Genomic DNA, 20,091 nt, shown 5'->3' on the forward strand with positions numbered 1-20,091 from the left:
TTTCCCCCGTGGAAACTCCTTTTACTGTTTAATATTTGGGGGCAGAAGCTTGAGGAAAAGGAGGTACAAGATATACCAGATGCCGACATGTCGTTAGTCATTAAAATACACCCTGAATCCCGGAATTTGGAAATTCCGACCAACTAGAGAAATACAATAAAATGAAATGTATATTGCCAGTTAAACATCTAGGCTTTTCTGCTAATTACACAAATATCTTTGTGTCACATTTAGAAAAAGAGAACTCAGTTCGAAAAGCTATCAAAGCACAGGGAGATCAGCGTGGTGCTTTGTGTCGACCTAGAGGGGTGGGATAGGGAGGGTGGGAGGGAGGTTCAAGGGGAAGGGGATATGGGGACATATGTATGTGTATAACTGATTCACTTTGCTGTACAACAGAAACTAGCACAGCATTGCGAAGCAATTATACTCCAATAAAGATGTAAAAAAAAAAAAAAGCTATCAAATACTGTAGAAGAAAATTCCTGCATCTGATGCCCCAACTGTTCAAATCACTTCCTAATCGTGCATTTGGGCTCGAAAATGCTTTTATAGGCAATGGCTGAATTTCCAATGTGTCCTTCAAGATAACCTAAGCGTCTCCTTTTGGTTCAGTCAGTGAACTGAATCTGAGATGTCACTTCAGTAGTTACATTGAAAGCACATCTTTTCCTCTGGGCTCAAAAGGAAGCCACTAAAAAGACAACATTTTGTTCCAAACAGTCTCCCATGAAGATTTCGTAAAAAGACAACCACCACTGCCTACTGGAAATAATTTAGTAGATATAACATTTGGTTTAGAAAAATATTTTAGCGAAAGTACAGCACATCCAGAACTTAATCCAAAGTGTGGGCATTCCAATTTAATCTGCAGTGTTTCCTCCATAAAGGCTTTAGTGGCTTAGCAATATCTTTAACTTACAACAGAAAAAAAGAAGTCATGTTTCTCAGCAATCGCAAGATAAGCTAACTTATAAAGTCAATGAGACATTTAAGGTATCCTTTGAGAAAACTACAGAACCGTGTAACAGGGGCATCCAAGATGAGATGGAGGATGCAAGACGCTCCCGACGTTATGAAATAGACACTTCAGTGCATTTTGCATTTCTCTCGCCTTACCTTGTTTCTCAGAGAACTTGAAAGCTCCCAAGTAGCTAGAAATCCCTGGGCTTCTGAACATGGTTGCACACAGAAAGTTCAGGGACAGAGCCTGCTCCACAGCTAATTCTCAACCAGCCACGGCCTGAGGCCTGTCTGAGCAAAACTAGGTTGAGCTTTTCCCAGCGCAGGGCTACAGCAATCAGGCACTGGTGTCCTTGACAGTATAGTAAACGCAAAGCAAGAGACTGCAGGCTAGAAGAGCTCAAACCCCGTAATCAGATTACAAGCAGAAATTAGGCCTGTGGATGCTGAAATAGACTGGATTCCAGGGATGGGACATTTATGAGGTTACTACTTCAAAGCCATGGGCAAATCACAGCTTCCGCTTAGGAGACAATGCCGTAACCTAACTACCATGGGGAGAGTCAGGACAACTCCTCCCTGCCTTAAAAAGAAACAAACAAATAAAAACAAAACCATACAAAGCCTCTCAATGTGCTGGGAAGAAGGGAAGACTCCTAACTATTCCCAGGCCGCTCCGAGCCTGGCCTTGGCTAAGTTCAATGAAATACTTTACCGAACAGGGAGCCAAAATCCCATAGTTAAGACTTAAGATTATGAACAACATATGAGTGAAATTGTGGGAAAAGGACGGACAGATATTACTAGAGGTTCAAAAATTTTAATTTGAGACAGAAGCTCTTAAGAATTACTTATTCTACTGACCCTATTTATTTTACTTTTTAAAAAAACATTTTTAAATTTATTTATTATTTATTTTTGGCTGCATTGGGTCTTCGTTGCGGTGCGTGGGCTTCTCATTGCGGTGGCTTCTCTTGTTGCAGAGCACGGGCTCTAGGTGCGCAGGCTTCAGCAGCTGTGGCTCGCAGGCTCAGTAGTTGTGGTGCACGGGCTTCAGTAGTTGTGGCTCGTGGGCTCAGTAGTTGTGGCTCATGGGCCCAGTAGTCGTGGCTCGTAGGCTCTAGAGCTCAGGCTCAGTAGTTGTGGCATGCAGGCTTCAGTAGTTGTGGCTCGCGGGCTCAGTAGTTGTGGTTCGTGGGCTCTAGAGCTCAGGCTCAGTAGTCGTGGCACACGGGCTTAACTGCTTCCCAGCATGTGGGATCTTCCCAGACCAGGGCTCGAACCCGTGTCTCCTGCATTGGCAGGTGGATTCTTAACCACTGCTCCACCAGGATGTGAGAACTTCAGTTTTGTAGTAAACCCAAACCTGCTTTAAGGACATTTTTTAGAGCAGGTTTGGGTTTACTACAAAAGCGAAGTTCTCACATACTCCCCACCCCACACGTGCACAGCCCTCCCCATCTTCGACATCTCCCACCAGATGCTATATGTTACCAAGGGTGAACCTTGGTAACACTGATACATCATAATCAGCATAGTTTAACCGCAAGGTTCACTCTTGGTGTTGTACATTCTATGAGCTTGGACAAACATACAATGACACGTACCCATCATTTTCTCTGCCCTCAAAATCCTCTGCACTCTGCTTATTCATCTCCCTCCCTTGGAGACCACTGATGTTTTTATGTCTCCATAGTTCTGCCTTTTCCAGAATGTCACAGAGTTGGAATAATACAGTACGTAGCCTTTTCAGATCGGCTTCTTTCACTTCGTACGTAGTATGCACTTAAGGGTGCTCCGCGTCTTTTCATGGCTTAACAGCTCATTTCTTTTTTTTTTTTTTTCCTGCAGTACACGGGCCTCTCACTGTTGCGAACTCTTCCGTTGCGGAGCACAGGCTCCGGACGCACAGGCTCAGAGGCTATGGCTCATGGGCATAGCCGCTCCGCAGCATGTGGGATCTTCCCGGACCGGGGCATGAACCCGTGTCCCCTGCATCGGCAGGCGGACTCTCAACCACTGCGCCACCAGGGAAGCCCAGCTCATTTCTTTTTCGTGCTGAATAATATTCTGGATTATAACTGGATGTAGCACAGTTTATTTCTCCATTTGCCTACTGAAAGACATCTTGGTTGCTTCCAAGTTTTGGCAATTATGAATAAAGCTACTCTAAACACCCACTGTAGGTTTCCGCGTAGGCTATACATTTTCAGCTCCTTTGGGTAAATACCAAGGAGTGTAATTGTTGGATTTTACGGTAAGAGTGTGTGTAGTTTTGTAAGGAGCTCCCGAGCTGTCTTCCAGAGTGGCTGCACCACTGCGCCCCCCCCAGCAGCGATGAGCGTTCCTGTTGCTCCCCAGCCTCTCGCCAGCATCGCGTGCTGTCAGTGCTCTGGTTCTGGCCGCTCTGACAGGTGTGTCGTGGCGTCTCACTGTTGCTTCCATTTCCATCTCCCTGATGACCTGGGATGTGGAGCATCTTGTCAAGGGCTTATTTGCCATCTGTATCTATTCCTTGGTGAGGTGTCTGTTCAGGTCTTTGGCCCAAATTTTATTCAGTTGTTTGTTTTCTCATTGTTGAGTTTTAAGAGTCTTTTGTATATTTTGGATAACAGTTCTTTATCAGATGCATCTTTTGCAAATATTTTCTCCCAGGCTGTGGTTTTTCTAATTCTCTTGATATTGTCTTTCCCAGAACCGAAGTTTTTAATTTTAATGATGTTCAGCATATCAATTATGTTTTTCATGGATCGTGTCTTTGGTGTTGCATCTAACAAGGCATCACCATACCCAAGGTCACTGAGGTTTTCTCCTAGGTAATCTTCTGGCAGTTTTATAGTTTTGTGTTTTACATTTACGTTTACGATCCATTTTGAGTTATTTTCCGTGCCGGGTGTAAGGTCTGTGTCTAGATTCTTTTTTTTTTTTTACACGTGAATGTCCAGTTGTCCCAGCACCACTGGCTGAAGAAACTACGTCTGCTCCATTGTTTTGCTTGGGAGTCTCTGCTCCTTTAAGTAAGACATGACTCCCTGTATCTGCCTGTGTCGTTAATCTTAGAGGCAGTGAGGGCCTCACTTTCTCCATTCCTCTGTTGACGGACGTTTAGGTTGTTTCCGTGTCTTGGCTATTGTAAATAGAGCTACTAAGAACACGGCGATGCATGTATCTTTTTAAGTTACAGTTTTGTCCAGATATATGCCCAGGAGTGGGATTGCAGGATCGCAGGGTAGCTCTATTTTTAGTTTTCTGAGGACGCTCCATGCTGTTCTCCGCAGTGGCTGCACCAGTTGACATTTCCACACCTGCCTTTCGTTTTGCACAATGTTAGAGTACTCTCTCAGGATCACACAGCTCGTGGTGTGGCAATGCCAGGCTGGAAGTCCACACCCTCTCACTCTCCCCAGGACGAGTCCCACATTAGCCTGGGCACAAAAGAACGGGGGCCACTGCTATAAACTCGTCCTGGACTGACGTCATGGTGTCCCCCAGCCCAAGAGCCCGGGTTGCCTTAATAGGCAAAAAGATGAGTCTGACCCCAAGAAGAGGAGGCAAGCCAGCTGCTGCCTGCTTTTTACAAATCTCACATGATTTCCTGGTCTGGTTTTGGTGCTACAGATGTTCATCGAGACCAGGGCTGTTGACTCCAGACATGAGTAACTAGGGCATATCTGAGACCCAAAGCAAAGACGGAAGCCAATGTGCCTGCTGTGGGTGGGTGTCACGAACCAAGCAGGCGGCTGGTGAGTCTCTGATTTCTTCTCCCCTTCCCAAGGCCCTCACCTTATGGCAGAAGGACAAGGTACAGATGTTATTAGCAACTTTGAAGAGTGTATAAAACAGTGAGTCAGGAATTCTACTTCTGGAAATGTACCCAAGGAAGGAGGAGAAGGATAGTTACCGCCGTTGCGTTTATACACGTGTAACGCTGGAACCAGCCCACACGGGGCCGTGGAGAATGGGTAAACAAATTACACAAGAAAAGCAGATCTGAAACTCCACTGGTGATCCGAACCCTTTTCATGAAATGTGAGATACACACACACACAGACATTATCAGAAAGACAATAAACATCCCAAAGCATTAATTATCTCCCAACTCAGAGATAACTCTCTCCATGTTTTCCCCTCTCTATTTCCAAAGTTTCCACAATAGGCATGAATGGCTTCTATAATTACCAAAACAATTAAGCACAAATAAAGATGAAGGTAATAGGTCCTTCTGAGATCCCAAGGCTTAGAGCTGGCCTAAAAATCCAGGGCAAAATCATGATGGGAAGCGTGCCCATGGGCCGATGGCACGAGGTCAAACCGCCCATTCCTTCTAAGCCTCCTGTAAGCATTTCTTGGCTATAAATGAAGCTGAGCCAGAGACTGGCCAACGCCCTCAACGACACGCAACACAGGCTTTCTCAAACTTGACCCCGGGGGGCCCTCCTTGAGACTCCTTCTGAAGTCGTCTTGTCTTTCCTGAAATGTGGGGCTATTGCGGGAAGCAAGAATATGGGTGCTGGGGGAGAGACGGGAAGAAAAGGTCAAAGATTCTCCAGGGATGTCTCGTAATGGGAGAACCCAGGGAGATGATTCTTGTTGTACAGCCGTGGACAATGTCACTAGGGGGCCAGGTAAGAAGGGTCACCTCCTCCATTGCCAAGGTCCAGAGATAAGGTGTTGGATGACAAAGGACCAAGGTGTTAAACCCTGAGGGAGCGTGCTGCGTGGTCATGGCTGTGGCTAGGCCGGGGCCGGCGGTCCTGTGGCGGGTTCTAGCTGAGGACATCCACGCATCCCCGCAGGACAAGGGGCAGCTGTTCTTTGGGAGTCATCACCATGGTGGACGAAATGGAAACAAAGCCAGTGAAGAGGGAAAGAGCCACGTACCGCAACTGGCAACGAGCCATTTTTCTACCATACCCGGTGGGATGATGGGCAGAAGCTGGGAAGACCTGGCCAGCATGCTGACAGCATGGTGGGGTGGGCGCAGTGCTGAGTGCTCTAGGGCAGCGGTCCCCAACCTTTTTGGTTTCGTGGAAGACAATTTTTCCTTGGCCGGAGTCAGGGGGGGTGGGGGAATGGTTTCGGGATGATTCAAGCGCATTACATTTATTGTGCACTTTATTTCTATTATTATTACACTGTAATATATAACGAAGTAATTATACAACTCACCATAGTGCTGACAGGAGGCGGTAACGCGAGCGACGGGGAGCGGCTGTGGATAGAGATGAAGCTTCGCTCGCTCACCCACCACTCACCTCCTGCTGTGCGGCCCGGTTCCTAACAGGCCAGGGACCGCTACCGGTCCATGACCCGGGGGTTGGGCACCCCTGCTCTAGGGCGCTAACTCATGTGGTTCTCCCTAGGAGATCCTACTAGTATCGCCCCCTGCAGATGAGAAAACTGAGACACGGTGTGATCTGGGAGAAATATGCAAGCCTAGATTGACCCTTTAAAACGCATCTCTAAAGGCAGATCAGCCATTCGCTGGGCAGACAGCCAAAATAAAATCAAAGAGGGAAATACAGAGGCGAGGTCATGACTCAGTGAGAAAATGATGCGCAGGCACCCTGAACACTGGAACACGTTATTTAATCCACGCAGGGATCTACATACTGAAAAGACCTGCAGGCACACGGCACGGGGCTGCGTGACGGCACCCTGCGTCTCTCACTGTGCTCCCTGAATTGCAACTGGGGCAGCCCCAGACCACAGGAAAGTGACCTGAAATCTAAGGCAACACGGGCCGGTGTGCAATGACTAACAACTGTCCGAATACACACTGTTGTGAGTTACCAGTGCATTCCTAAAATTAAGACGCGCCACTCGATTTTAACGAAATCTACCGTAAGCTACTAAGGTCGATGGCTGGGCTGACATTCCACAGTGAAGGATATATGTTTACAGCCTCCGAAAGGAGCATTCTGCACGCCAGCAGCAGCTGTAAACGGTATTCTCATTTTCTTTAGTGGATTTTATGTATGTGCACAGACTCTTAATCTGGGGCAGAATTGCCAGCCATGAGGTAATTCCATCAGCGGGGAGACCGTTGGGTCCCTTTCATTTCCCTTTTATCACATACTGGTTATTCATGCATTCCAGATGCCTCATTTTAGTGTGCACTGTGAAATGCTCTGTAAATTTTCGTTAGTGGTAATATTTAGGGCAAGTCTGCAAATAAAATTGGGTGTTGTGTGATTATGTAAGGTAATTTAATACAGGCCACGTATGCAGAGATGAAAAGGCAAAAGTACTTTCAACAATAAGAAATATTACCGCTCAAAGATATCTCTTTATCAGATGTGTTGAAAGAAACATGCCAGGTCTTGCCACATTCCAGAATTCTTTTTTAAAGAAAAGGCCTATTGCAATCCTTCAAAAGACTTATTAACGCTTTACACTAAACGTTCAAACAAGTAATGTTAACATTTGTTGTGAGAATTTAATCATCTGAACTTCTGGCCGATTTTGAATCTATAGCTAGTGAATCTTGCTGGAAAACGATCCAACGAGCTTAGAGAGGATAATCCACTGTTTCTCAGAGCGAGAGAAAAACAGACAAAGGGCAGTTTCGTGTTTAAGATACAGACAGCGGCACATCACTATTCAGCCTTAAAAAACGGCATTCTGACACATGCTATGAACATGTGTCATAGATGAACCTTGAAGACCTCATGTTCAATGAAACAAGCCAGACACAAAAGGACAAACCTTGCATGATGCCACAGAGAAGAGGGAGAAGCAGAAGAGTCAAGTTTATAGACACAGAAAGGAGAGTGTGGTCACCAGGAGCTAGGGGGAGAGGATGCTGGGGAGTTCGCGTTTAATGGAACAAATTCAGTTGGGGAAGAAAGCAAGCCCTGGAGGTGGATGGTGACGATGGCTGTACAATGTGAATGTGCTTAAGGCCACTGAACGGTGCCCTTCAAAATGGTTAAAGTGGGGGACTCCCCTGGTGGCGCAGTGGTTAAGAATCCGCCTGCCAATGCAGGGGACCATGTTCAAGCCCTGGTCTGGGGAGATCCCACATGCCGCGGAGCAACTAAGCCCGTGCGCCACAACTACTGAGCCCGTGAGCCACAGCTACTGAGCCCACGTGCCACAACTAATGAAGCCCGAGCACCTAGAGCCCGTGCTCTGCAACAGGAGAAGCCACCGCAATGAGAAGCCCACGCACCGCAACGAAAAAAAGTAGCCCCCGCTCGCCGCAACTAGAGAAAGCCCGCGCGCAGCAACGAAGACCCAACGCAGCCAAAAATAAAATTTAAAAAAATAAAATAAAAAAAATTTTAAAAAAGGGTTAAAGCGTTAAATTTTGTGTTACATATATTTTACCACAATTTTTAAAAATGTACACTGTAGGTAAAGCACAGACAGACACAAGATGTAGGCAGGTGCTGGACGTCCAGGGCACAGTTCCCCCGAAGGGCAGGGGACCAAAGACGGATGCTGACCTGGGTCGGGGAGACACCAAGGATGTTTCTGACCCGTTAGGGCACCAACACACAAAGGGCCCTTACGTGGTGATGTGATGAATAAACAGACACTTAGGTGTTTACTGTATAAAATCTGAAGCTATCTCCTAGAACATCATAAGGTGCAGACACCCTTTCTTTAGAGCAGCAGGGGCCCAAGCCCCATCTCACTGAGGAGATACCCCATCACAGGGGAAGGACGCGGACAGGATTACAACGACCCAGGAAAGTCGGAGAATGCCGATCGCTCAATACGCACTAGTGGATGGTTTTCACATGAACAGAAAGCTAGGAGATACTGAATCATCAGATGGGAGAATTTTCTAAGAGTCTAAAAATCCAGATGGCAGACAAGTAAACATGTCAAATCCCTGTTGATATCTGATAGATCCTAACTGTTCAGGGTTATGCCAGAGTGATCTGAGGGAAACAGCTCTGAGTAAAAGAACTTCTGGGCTTCCTCGTCCTCAGAAGGGCCTCTTAATAAAAGCAACACCACGGCCACCTCCACAACACTCAGTGTGAAAACCCAAGAAAAATGCAGCGATCTGCCATTCCCAGTGCCCCTAATGTTTCCCAAAGGTTATGTTACCTGGTACCCCAAAGACCTTGCCTAGAGTCTGAAAACAGGTTCCAATGCGTTTGCTGGTTGATTGGGGCCGGGGGGAAGAGGGGTGTCAGTGACACCTGACTGTTCATGGTGGCTTTTCCCTTGGCAAGGGTCACCGAGAAGGCAGATCCTGTGCTCACACATTGAGTGGCAATGGAAGGTCATGAGAAAGACGTCGAAGACGTATTCTCCTCTGCTCGCAGAAATGCCTAAAGATATATTTGCACTTCTGAGTCAGTTTCACACCTGATAATAGGCAAATGATGCAAAACATGGGTGCCCTCAGAGCCACGTGGGGTGCTTGTTAAAAATGAAGGCCCTCCCCCATTCCCTGGAGGTCCAGTGGTTAAGACTCTGTGCTTCCGGGACTTCCCTGGTGGTGTAGTGTTAAGAATCTGCCTGCCAATGCAGGGGACACATGTTCAAGCCCTGGTCCGGGAAGATTCCACATGCCACAGAGCAACTAAGCCCGTGCGCCACAACTACTGAGCCTGCGCTCTAGAGCCCGCGAGCCACAGCTACTGAAGCCCACGTGCCACGACTACTGAAGCTCACGTGCCACAACTACTGAAGCCCACGTGCCACAACTACTAAAGCCCGCGTGCCTAGAGCCCGTGCTCCGCAACAAGAGAAGCCACCGCAATGAGAAGCCCGTGCACCGCAACAAAGGGTAGCCCCCGCTCACCACAACTAGAGAAAGCCTGCACTCAGCAACGAAGACCCAATGCAGCCAAAAAAATAATAATAATAAATAAATAAATAAATAATCTTTTTTTTTTTTTTTTAAAAAAAAAAAGGCTCTGTGCTTCCAATGCAGGGGGAGCGGGTTTGATCCCTGGTTGGGGAACTATGATCCCACATGCTGCATGCTGTGGCCAGAAAATTTTTAAAAAGAAAAAAATATATAACAGAGCTGTAATTATATTTTAAAAAAATAAAATGAAGGTCCCCCTGCCGCAGACGATTCCGAGATGGTCGAAAGTTCGGAAACCACTGGTCCATGCCATTTGTGATGTGAGGACATAGAATCAGAGGATGAGTTTGAAGAAGGAAGGCTTCTATACGGTGACTGGTGAGCCTTACGAGTGGCGAGGAGAGGGCTGGACATGGCAGGAGGAGGAGGGGACAAAAGCACGAGAAATGGGATGAGAACGATGCTTAAAGGAGGTGCGAGCTTAAATGGGGCCCCATCCAGGAGCTGAGAGGGGGCCCCACCAGGCCATTCAGAGGTAGGGGTGGCAATAGAGAGCCTCCTGGATTGGGATGGGGGAATACATGTGCTGTGAAGAAACATGGGAGCTGTCACTGAAGCCCAAGCAGAAAAAGAAATGTCAGGTCCCCCTTCACAGCCGGACACCAAGCTGAAATGTCACACTGCACGGTCTGCAGGTGGTGAGAGAACAAACCCTGTCTCAGGAACAGAGAGGGGCCGACCAACATCTCCTAACATGTGGCCTGTGTGCCTCTTAGCATTTCAGCCTCTGAACTGGGACTGTAGACAGTGAAATGCAGAAGCTTCTACAAACCACAATTTGGGGATTAAGAACCTCAGGACTGCGATCCCCTCCCCAACCTAGCTGCCCCCAGCGCTCCTGGGGCTTGGTCTGCGTCAGACGTGACCAGCCAGCCTTCACGTCCCGGCCACTTGAAGCCGGTGAGACAAAGGTCTTTAGACCTCTGGACCCGTCTCTTCTCACACAGGATTCACTGAGCAACTACTAGAGGTCAGGCGCCAGGGCGTCAGTACCGTGAGTCAGTTCACGGTCTGGATGAGGAAATCACCTACTACATCAAGGGTGGGTGCTTGTACGTGGCAGCACGGTCCTTCTCCCCCTGGTGTCTCCGACTCTTTGAAAGTTTCCCTGCTTCCTCCATTACTCCCATCAAGTACGTGCATTTGTCTTCCCAGGTACGCTACTCTTCCTGGGTCTAATGAGAGGACGTTCCACGAGCTTTAGACCAACCGAGAGCACAAGCGGAATTGAGGGAAAACAGTGCAGGGGTCCTGCGGGGACCCAGTCCCCATAACAGAGAACCGACGACTCCGTCTTCCTCCTCTTGGCCTTCAAACCACCCAGTGATACGAGCTGAAGCATTTCCGCTGTGACAGAGCAAGTAAGTAAGCACGTAACTGTAGAGTCCTAGACAAGTATAAATCATCGTATGACTTTCTACATTTAGACAGATTTGGAGTGAAGTATTTACTGTGGCTCCACCGTAGCTAATCACTTTTTGAGGTGATTAAGGGATAATCAAACACAGTTGGTTAAAGCAATATAATCGATGTGAGTCAGTGATTAAGTCACTTTCCTCCTCTTTGAAAAAGACAACACTTTCACTTTCCAAAACCAGTGACTATGCCTCAAAATCAAACCCCCATTTATCATTAAAGCTATATCCATATATTTTAAAATCAAATGGGAAAACTCAGTTGCCCACCCGCTAGAATTCTAACTTCCACATTCAACGTAACAAGGATGTCAAAGCTTCAAGCAATTGTCTCGGAACTTACGATGCAGTAGACTTCTGCGGCTTCTAATACAGAGCCTCACATTGCACGTTCTTACGGGAAGCCTCTTCCCTTCTCCCGACACCTTTGTGAGGCATAAAGAAAACATCTCCACTTGAGAGACTTCTCTGCTCTCTCTCATCCTACACACAGTTCATCTTCTTCTCTTTACAATTTGAAGTGCAAGATATACAATGGAATATTAGCCCATAAAAAGAAACGAAACTGAGTTATTTGTAGTGAGGTGGATGGACCTAGAGTCTGTCCTACAGAGTGAAGTAAGTCAGAAAGAGAAAAACAAATACCGTATGCTGACACATATATATGGAATCTAAAAAAAAAAAAGGTTCTGAAGAACCTAGGGGCAGGATAGGAATAAAGACGCAGACGTAGAGAATGGACTTGAGGACACGGGGAGGGGGAAGGGTAAGCTGGGACGAAGTGAGAGAGTGGCATGGACATATATACACTACCAAACGTAAAATAGATAGCTAGTGGGAAGCAGCCGCATAGCACAGGGAGACCAGCTCGGTGCTTTGTGACCACCTAGAGGGCTGGGATAGGGAGGGTGGGAGGGAGACGCAAGAGGGAAGAGGTATGCGGATATATGTATATGTATAGCTGATTCACTTTGTTGTACAGCAGAAACTAACACACCATTGTAAAGCAATTATACTCCAATAAATATGTTGAAAAAAAAATGTGAAGGGCAATCATTTTCTCCCTGGCCAATGAGCTTTGCATCAAGTCCCAGGGTCTTATAACGCCCTGGCAGAGCTCAGCACCAAGATAACACGTCCCCTTTTGAAGAGGTCAGAGGTTTATGTATTAAGAAAAGTATCTCAAAGCCACAGCCCATGCCTTGAGGAGCCAATCAGCTAAGCAGGCCACAGAGATGGAAATGGACACTTTAAACAGGAAAAGAAAAAAAAAAAGGATTTCTTTAACAGGAAGGAGAAAGTCATTTCACCCTTTTCCTGAAGGACAAGAAGCAGAGGTAAGTCGATGAAAGGACGATAACAAGGTCAAACATGCCCTCTGCCCCTGCGGTGAAAGTCCACACACAGGAGCCCAATCTGACCCCAGGGGGAGGAGAGTCCCTTGTTCACAGAGGCGTCTGGTGAGCTTCTGGAGGGAGTCACCTGAGCAGGGGATGGGGCAGCTGGAACACCTGCTGTAGGTGCCCTTCCTTCTTGGTGGGTGGTCCAGCGCCTGCACCAGGTGCAGACGGGAGAGAAGGAAACGGCTTAGACCAGAGACATGAACTTGAACTCTCCTCTGGCCAATCCCGCCCCTCCCCGTCCCCCACAGCTCTGGTTCACCAGCTGCTTAAACTCAAGAACGTGAGACACCTGAACAAAAGTTTCAGTATAGAAAAGTGCCGTCTTCCCTACTTTCTAGCTACCGCATCCAGTTTTGGGGAAAACAAAAATGCAAAAGAGAAAAGATGGACTCGGCGTAAAAAGTTCCATCAAGTTAGGTATTTCCCTTGGACGCTGGGCTGCGGCTACCATCCACCGAGGCTCATTAGACCTTATTACTGAAGAGAAACAAGGAAGATGTAAGGAACGGCATTTTGGAAGAGAAATTTCCATGGAGAGGTCATTTCAGAGCCTGTCAGTCAAACCTGCATTTTACAGGGAGCAATGGAAGTGACTGGTCCAAGGTCCTATGCCCGTTTGTGGCAGCCCCAGAACTCAGGTCCCCGCCCCCAGGACTGTCCTTTGCACGGTGCCACCTTGCTGCCCGGTGACAGCTCCCCCGTACGTGACCGCTCCCCTAGAAAGACAATAAAACACCATCAAGATCCTGACTTGCCAAAACATCCTGGACTAAAAGGAAAGCGTTAAACGTTCCCTGGTTAAGTCCATACTTCATCGAGTAAGTCCTGACACAGGACTCGACAGCACAAGCTTCGCGGTAAGTGGAGCGCCAGGAAAGCGAGCTATGCCCCTCTGTCCTTCGGGAAGCCACCTCCTCCTTTCCAGCCACACCATAAAGTGTGTCTGCCACGGAGCGCGCCTGTTCTGACATCACCGCCCCAGAAGTAATTGAGCAGTACTAGGCCGCGTCTCCAGGGTCTGGGCTCCTTACAGGACGCAGCCCACTGCCACCCGCTGCGCTGGCCTGTCCCCAGGCGCCAGCCTTCTCGGCCTGCTGGTCTGCCTAATAAGGCCGTGTGCAAGTTGACGGGCTGGCTGGCTTTTAGGTCACCTACTGTTCACCGTACAGACTCCGAGGCTCACAAGCAAAGCCAGAGCCTACCTTTGGGCAGACAAAGGGTCACCCTTTGCCAAAGCTCTTAAAAGCCTGCCCAGTTGGTCCATTTACATAATAACAGAGCCTGCTGCAGAGTCTGCCAGCCTCCAGATCTGATGGCTTTCTGGGCTAAAGGAACTTCAGCTGGGGCCTGGGGCCAGGGAGGCTGTGCAAGGGAAACCTCTTTGCCTCTGCCTTCCCCGGGCCCCTCCAGGCTCCATCGGAGAGCGCGCACCGTCTGGCTTCGGAGCAACCTCTGTGGCGTGCATCCTGACTCCCCCAGACGCCCCGACTTCAAAAACAGCTGCTGTCTCCAAATAGGTTGCGTGTCCTGGGTCCCTAAAAGGGGGTCAGTGGGTCAGGTGTAGGAACAACACTTAGCATTCCGGGAAAATAAACTTCTGTATTTTCTAATAAAGAGTCTGAGCTCTGAGCCAAACCACACCTGAATACCAGCATTCCTTACTTCCATTTCTGTTCCGGCCTGGGCGCCTTGGACTCTTACGCATACAAGGACGAGACCGTGTCTGTGTGATTAATGACAGCACATTCACCCGTGGCTCCAATTTCCTTTTGCTTTTAGCCATCGGTCTGTCCTTCAGAAGGTGGTCCACCTGCTGGGGCACCCAAATCTGATACGTCCCCACAGAGTTTCCAATGCTACCAGAATTCCGAGTTTCACCAGGGGACTGCCGATGCGAGATAAAGAGGGGTCAGGGAGCAGGAAATAGCAAACCTGGAGGACAGGTCCCCCCCCAACCACTCGTTCACACGTGAAGCCACACATACAGCCGAGATGCTGATGGATTACGGCAAAGAACACTAACCCAACAGCCACAACCCTCTTGTGCTCATGTCCAATGTGAACTTTTTCCCTGTGAACTTGGCCTCCTTTTGAATGGCTCAGAGCCCCAGTGAACACAGAGCAGCCGTCCTTTTGCTTCTCACAGGAACGGAGTTCGGAGGGGCTGAAACCAGAGTCACGAGAAACGGAGGCCTCGTCCGTGCTAAAGTGCTGGGCACGTAAATATCAGATCAAGTTTTGGTTTCCGTGAATCCGGCGTTTACCTATTCAGTCCCCGCGCGGCGGTGGGGGGATTCTCTAACAGAGATATTAGGAAATTCCCGTCTAGATATTCCTGGCAAAGAGCAAGAGGGTGAGAAGGGTGATACTGAAGACGGAAAGCTTGGGAGCAGCCCAGGAAAGCGGAGTTTAAGAAAGGACCATCCACCCCCATCTGGCCCTAACCTGCCTCTGCCCTCCTCGCAACCTGGACTCTGAAGGGACCGGCTCGCTCTCTCCTTTATGGCCTTGAAATCAGGCAAAGCAGGGGAGGGCCAGGCAGGGCCAGAGCCTGGAGGGGCGGAGAGCTGCTCCTGGATCCCCGTCACCCCTGGAAAGGGAAGGCAGCCCGAGCTGGCAACCCCTGAACCGCTTGGCTTTTGCGATTACTTTACTCCCGTGAAGCTTAATTCCCATTATTTAAGGCCCAGTGAGAGAGCCCGGCCACTGCTGCGCCCACCCCCTCCTCCCTCCAGCGCCACAGCTCTGCGGCTGTCCGATTCCGAATTAGCCCTCCACCAGGGACGAGGCCATGAAAAGAAAAAAGGCGAGAGGCCTTAGCTACCGGCCACATGCTCTGTCCACCGAGACCCCTTGCAGGGAGGACGTTGCAGCAAGAGGCTGGGGTGGCCTGGGTCCACCCTGCAAAGGGTTAGGAGGCCAAACCTCAGGACCGTCGGAATGACAAACTGAAGGCTGGAGGAGAGGAAAAAAAAAAGAATAAATTTCTTAAATAATCAGCCATGACTACTGAGCCAATCTCACGATTATGCTAATTAAATGTAAGGTCATAATGAGAGAAAATCCCTCCCTCCCTGTTCCTGGGACCCTGTCCTTAACAGTGGAGACACTCCCTGACCTCGCCTCCCATGGGCACTTCTGTCTTCAGCGGGTTGTCCAACGGGTTTCCACACAAGAGATCTATTCATAGACTTGACTACGTTAGGCGAGCAGCTGACACTCGGTTTTGAAGGTATATATTTAGTCAACAGCCATGTAGCAGAACTAGAACCACTGCATTTCCACCCCCCCGAAATCAGCAGATGATGGATTTTTTTTTTAGATGATGGATTTTTATCAGATCTTTTCTTGTTCAGAAGAGGAAAGAATGTTCCTTTTAACATGCACATTACAGCTGTTCTGCTATTAGACCATATATGCAATTTGATTGGGTGGCAGAAAGCGATGTGAAAATGATTAAGCACTAAAGCTTCACTTGCCACCTTTTCATAAAATACTTTATTTTTAATTAAGCACATTATCAGGCTATTTTTATGGATATGTTTTTAACCTGGGCACACGCTTATCCCGTGTTCAGCTTAAAATATGCTGATATAGCTTTAAACCTCCTCCTGCAGTACTGATTAACTAGTCACAGTTACCCACATCCACAAGTATCAGTTCAAGTACTCACCTCTCTTTTTAAAAAAGTCATTGAAACTGGATTCCTTAACTGCACTATGTCGTCCCCTAGTGGCGGAAAGGAGTTGATGCACTTTCCCAGGAAAGCCTGAAGTCAGGACAATTTTGTTTATAGCAGCTTTAATGTCTCTAAGATATGGAAGGCTTAAATGTTAGCAAATTACTTCATTCAATTACTCAACAAATGTGCACTGAGCACCCTACAGACCAAGGCCTGTTCCGGAGGATACAGTGAGAAGGTTCCGTTCTAGCAATAAACAACCAAAACAAAGGTCTGACATAATTAATGTCCCACATGTGCAGTGGCCTTTTATTTTAATGTACATGAAACGTATGTTATGTGACCTAACTATCAAATATTCTGAAACGCTACTGGTTTTGTATTGCAGGTTCAACCCCTGGACTGTCCTTCCCGCCTGCTTTTACCTCCCTTCTTCCCAGGCAGGCCCAGAACTTTCCACCTGTGACCTCAGTAAGTATCTGAAGAAAATGACTGTGGCCTGTAAGTACCCATATGCAATCCAAACTAACAAGTCTTCGTGATCAGCGAAATAAAAGGGCTTTCACTGTGCCCCGCCCTCCTTATTATCAACTAAAATCCTGAGAGCTACAAAGCTGAGGTGGTCTCATAAAAAAGTCACAGGCCTAATGCAGTAATATACCACAATCATATATTCTTTGGCAGATAAACATTACAATGCCGGGGACACTGTATTCAGAATCGCGCATCTGATGGAACAATAATCATAAACTCCAAAGCGGCAGATGCTACTGCTTCATTCCTTCCATCCCTCCTCTTTTTTTTAAGCTGGCAGCGTCAGAACGAATGGTCCTAAATGTGTGAGTTCTTACAGAATGTGGGAACATTGGGTGTTACAGGACACACCAGGGCGGCAGAGAGCACGCTGATGCCACTTTGAAACCCAGGTCTTGGCTGTGTGAAGCCCACGCTGACACGGGGTCTTACCCAACCGCATGTGGGGAAACCCAGTGCTCTCTGGGTGGCTGCTGACATCAGCCCTGGGCCCAGAGGTGGGGACGGGCAGGGTACCCGCCACACCACCCATCTCTGCTCCTTTATACCAGTCCTAGGTAGCACTCTAGTGCTCAGGCATGTTAAGAGGCTTCTTGGAAACAGTGCTCATGTTTTTAAGTGCCTACGTGCCACAGACACGTATTCTCTTTTTCAACCTATTACATATCTTCGAATAAGAAAATAAAGCCACTTGAATATTCCACGAGGAGCAAGGGAGTCCCTTAGGAGCATAAACTCTCACAAAAGCTGAGTCCAGGGAGATTCTCACTTCTGTCGAAATCCTACCTGAACTAACCCCAACCCTAACCCTAACCTGTTCAGCTTCTTCTTGCCAAGATGGTTCCAGTGAAGGGTGAGGATGCAGATTTCAACGTCAAGGGGCCCACGGTTCCACCTCTGACACTTACGCAGGAAGGAGGTATTCTGCAAGACCTAACACGTGATCCAACTTAACCACACACACGGACAACCACTGTTAAAATACGCAAAGTGAGTTTTGTTGGGTAAAATGTTGTCTTGGAAAAAGTAGCCAAGTTGATTTTCAAGCGAAATCTGTGTGACAATCACACTGGAAGTCCAAGCAAACTTCAAATAATTTACTTAGATGTTTCCTTCATGGCTAAGGTCTAGGTTAAACTTCATTCTACTCACTTTGGATTCTGCCTCATTTTTTACGGCTATAAAAGGGGGTGGCTGGAAATACGCTGAATTTCAACTCAGTGTCTACCTTGAAAGCAAAAAACTCCCAGGTTTTAAATGACTGATTTGTTAAGCTGAAATTTTAAATAAAAGCAGGACTTGGATATTTGAGGTCACATTGAAAGTCATCAAGTACGGTGATCCAGGCCCAAACTTATCCGAAGATTATTTCATCTCTGTGTTATGGTTACAGTTTTCGATCACAGCCGTGCTATATCATCTGTGTGGTTAGAGGCACTTGCGAAAAAGGAGGGGTTCTGTAATTTTAAACTAAAACTGTATTATGATGCAACGTCTTAGAAAAATTTCACACTATTTTAAAAGTACAAACCAGGCACACATTGTCCCCTGGTCCCCTGTGGGCTCTGCCAGGAGCCGATGGCAGTGGGAGGTAAACTGGTAAGTGCCTGAAGCTGGTCCTGAAACCTTTCCATGAAGAAGACAGGCTTCTGTCCCTGAAATTCCCCAAATATTTCAATTGGCAACCTGAGGGCTTCATCTCACGCTCTTCCTGCCCTCCAGGGAGACTCCAGGGCAAGGGAAGCCATGGGGGGGGGGGGTCCCGGTTACCTGCTCATCACACTGACGTTCTCAGAAACCGGGCTGCCTTCACTAACCTCTGGCCAGGCTGGTTATCCAAACCCAGACGAGCCAGAAGCCTGCTCCCCTGGCCGCCCTGCTTCCTTTATCACTTGCAGGAATTCACAGCGCTTTTCACCTGCAGCCCAAACCCTCTAATGAAAGAACAATACATTATGGAACTGCCCAAATTAGCAACATGGTATCTTGGACCATGTGTCAAATTGCACTGAGAATATTTAATACTATCCACATATTAAGCTACAGTCAACATATAAATCCTGTAGATTTTTTTTTTTTTAAAGGCAGTATGTTGTTAAATGCATTGACTCCAAATCCTATCCCTGGAGATTCAAGAAGTCCTTTTATTCTTAATGCACACCCAGTTCTAAAGAGCTTGGCTGTCTGATCCCCCAGCCCCTGGTGAGAAGCTGCTGAGAAGCTTCTGGAAAGTTAAGCCCACACCAGGGAGAGGGAGGGGGAGCTGGTCGGGTGGGGGAGGACACCCTGGCGTCCCCTAAGGTTTGTCTTTGCTACCTTACAGCTGCTAACCCGGGACGTGAGCGTCGGCGCTAGATGGGCCTCCGCCTCATGGATTCTTGCACACGGGGCCCCTGGAAGCAGCCCCTCCACGCTTCTCGGGCTGAAGCCTGAGGCTGCCACAGCTGCCCGGGAAGCAGTGCAGTGAGGTTCACCCAGAGAGCTGGCCGCCCCGGGCTCGGCTGGGCGGGCGTGCAGGGGCAGTCAGGCGGGGCGCTGAGGGCACGGGGCCCCGGCAGCACCGACAAAGGATGTTACGATATTTACAAAGGACGGTGACGTCGGAACACACGGGCCAGAGCCGTCCAGTCGAGGGGCAGAGCAAGCGAGTCCCACTCATCCTTCTAACCAGTTTCTTGATGGGGGGAAGAAAAACAACTGATAATGTAAAAACAGAGCAAAACACGTTCTGGCGAGCCGACCTTTTAAACTCATTTTTCAAGACAAAAATACACATGGCAAGGGGGAGGCTACAGCTGGTCCTTGTTCTGCATTTCGGTGCTTCTCTGTTTCTGCCACATGGCTGGGTCTACGCCCCACCGGGACACATGCATCCTCACGTGCCTGCTTCACGCACGTGACCCTGCTGCACCCTCCACGGCCCGGCCCAGGCGCTCCTGCTGTATCCCCCAACCATCACCCGGGCCCCTTCACCCGCGCCGGGGCAGAGGCCCCTCGGGCAGGTGGCCCCGTAGCCTGTGGACTCATCCCTGGGCAGGCCGTGCTCAGCGAAGGGTCCAGGACTCCCTCTTCCGCGGGGTTAACTGCCCTGTCTTCACAGCGATGGGTCAGGCAGTGGGTCTCACGTCTGAGTGTACACAGGCTGTGCCGTGTGACCCCTCTTCTTGGGGGAGCCCCTCCTCCAGTCAGAGCTCGGCTGTGCTGGGTGCACCCACCTGGCCTCTGTCTTTAGAAAACTCCCTTCCCGCCGGATGCAGA

At 48.4% G+C, this 20,091-nt stretch overlaps 1 protein-coding gene across 18 annotated transcripts in view; it reads right to left on the reverse strand.

Moving 5' to 3' along the window:
- SVIL (supervillin) overlaps positions 1 to 20,091 on the reverse strand; it is a 235,557-nt gene that overhangs the window by 101,504 nt on the left and 113,962 nt on the right. The gene's annotated exons all lie outside the window — the stretch shown is intronic.

This window comes from Aethalodelphis obliquidens, unplaced genomic scaffold (assembly GCF_003676395.1).
Source record: "Aethalodelphis obliquidens isolate GAN/ISIS:26980383/991018 unplaced genomic scaffold, ASM367639v1 scaffold23, whole genome shotgun sequence".
In the NCBI taxonomy this organism is placed as follows: domain Eukaryota; kingdom Metazoa; phylum Chordata; class Mammalia; order Artiodactyla; family Delphinidae; genus Aethalodelphis; species Aethalodelphis obliquidens.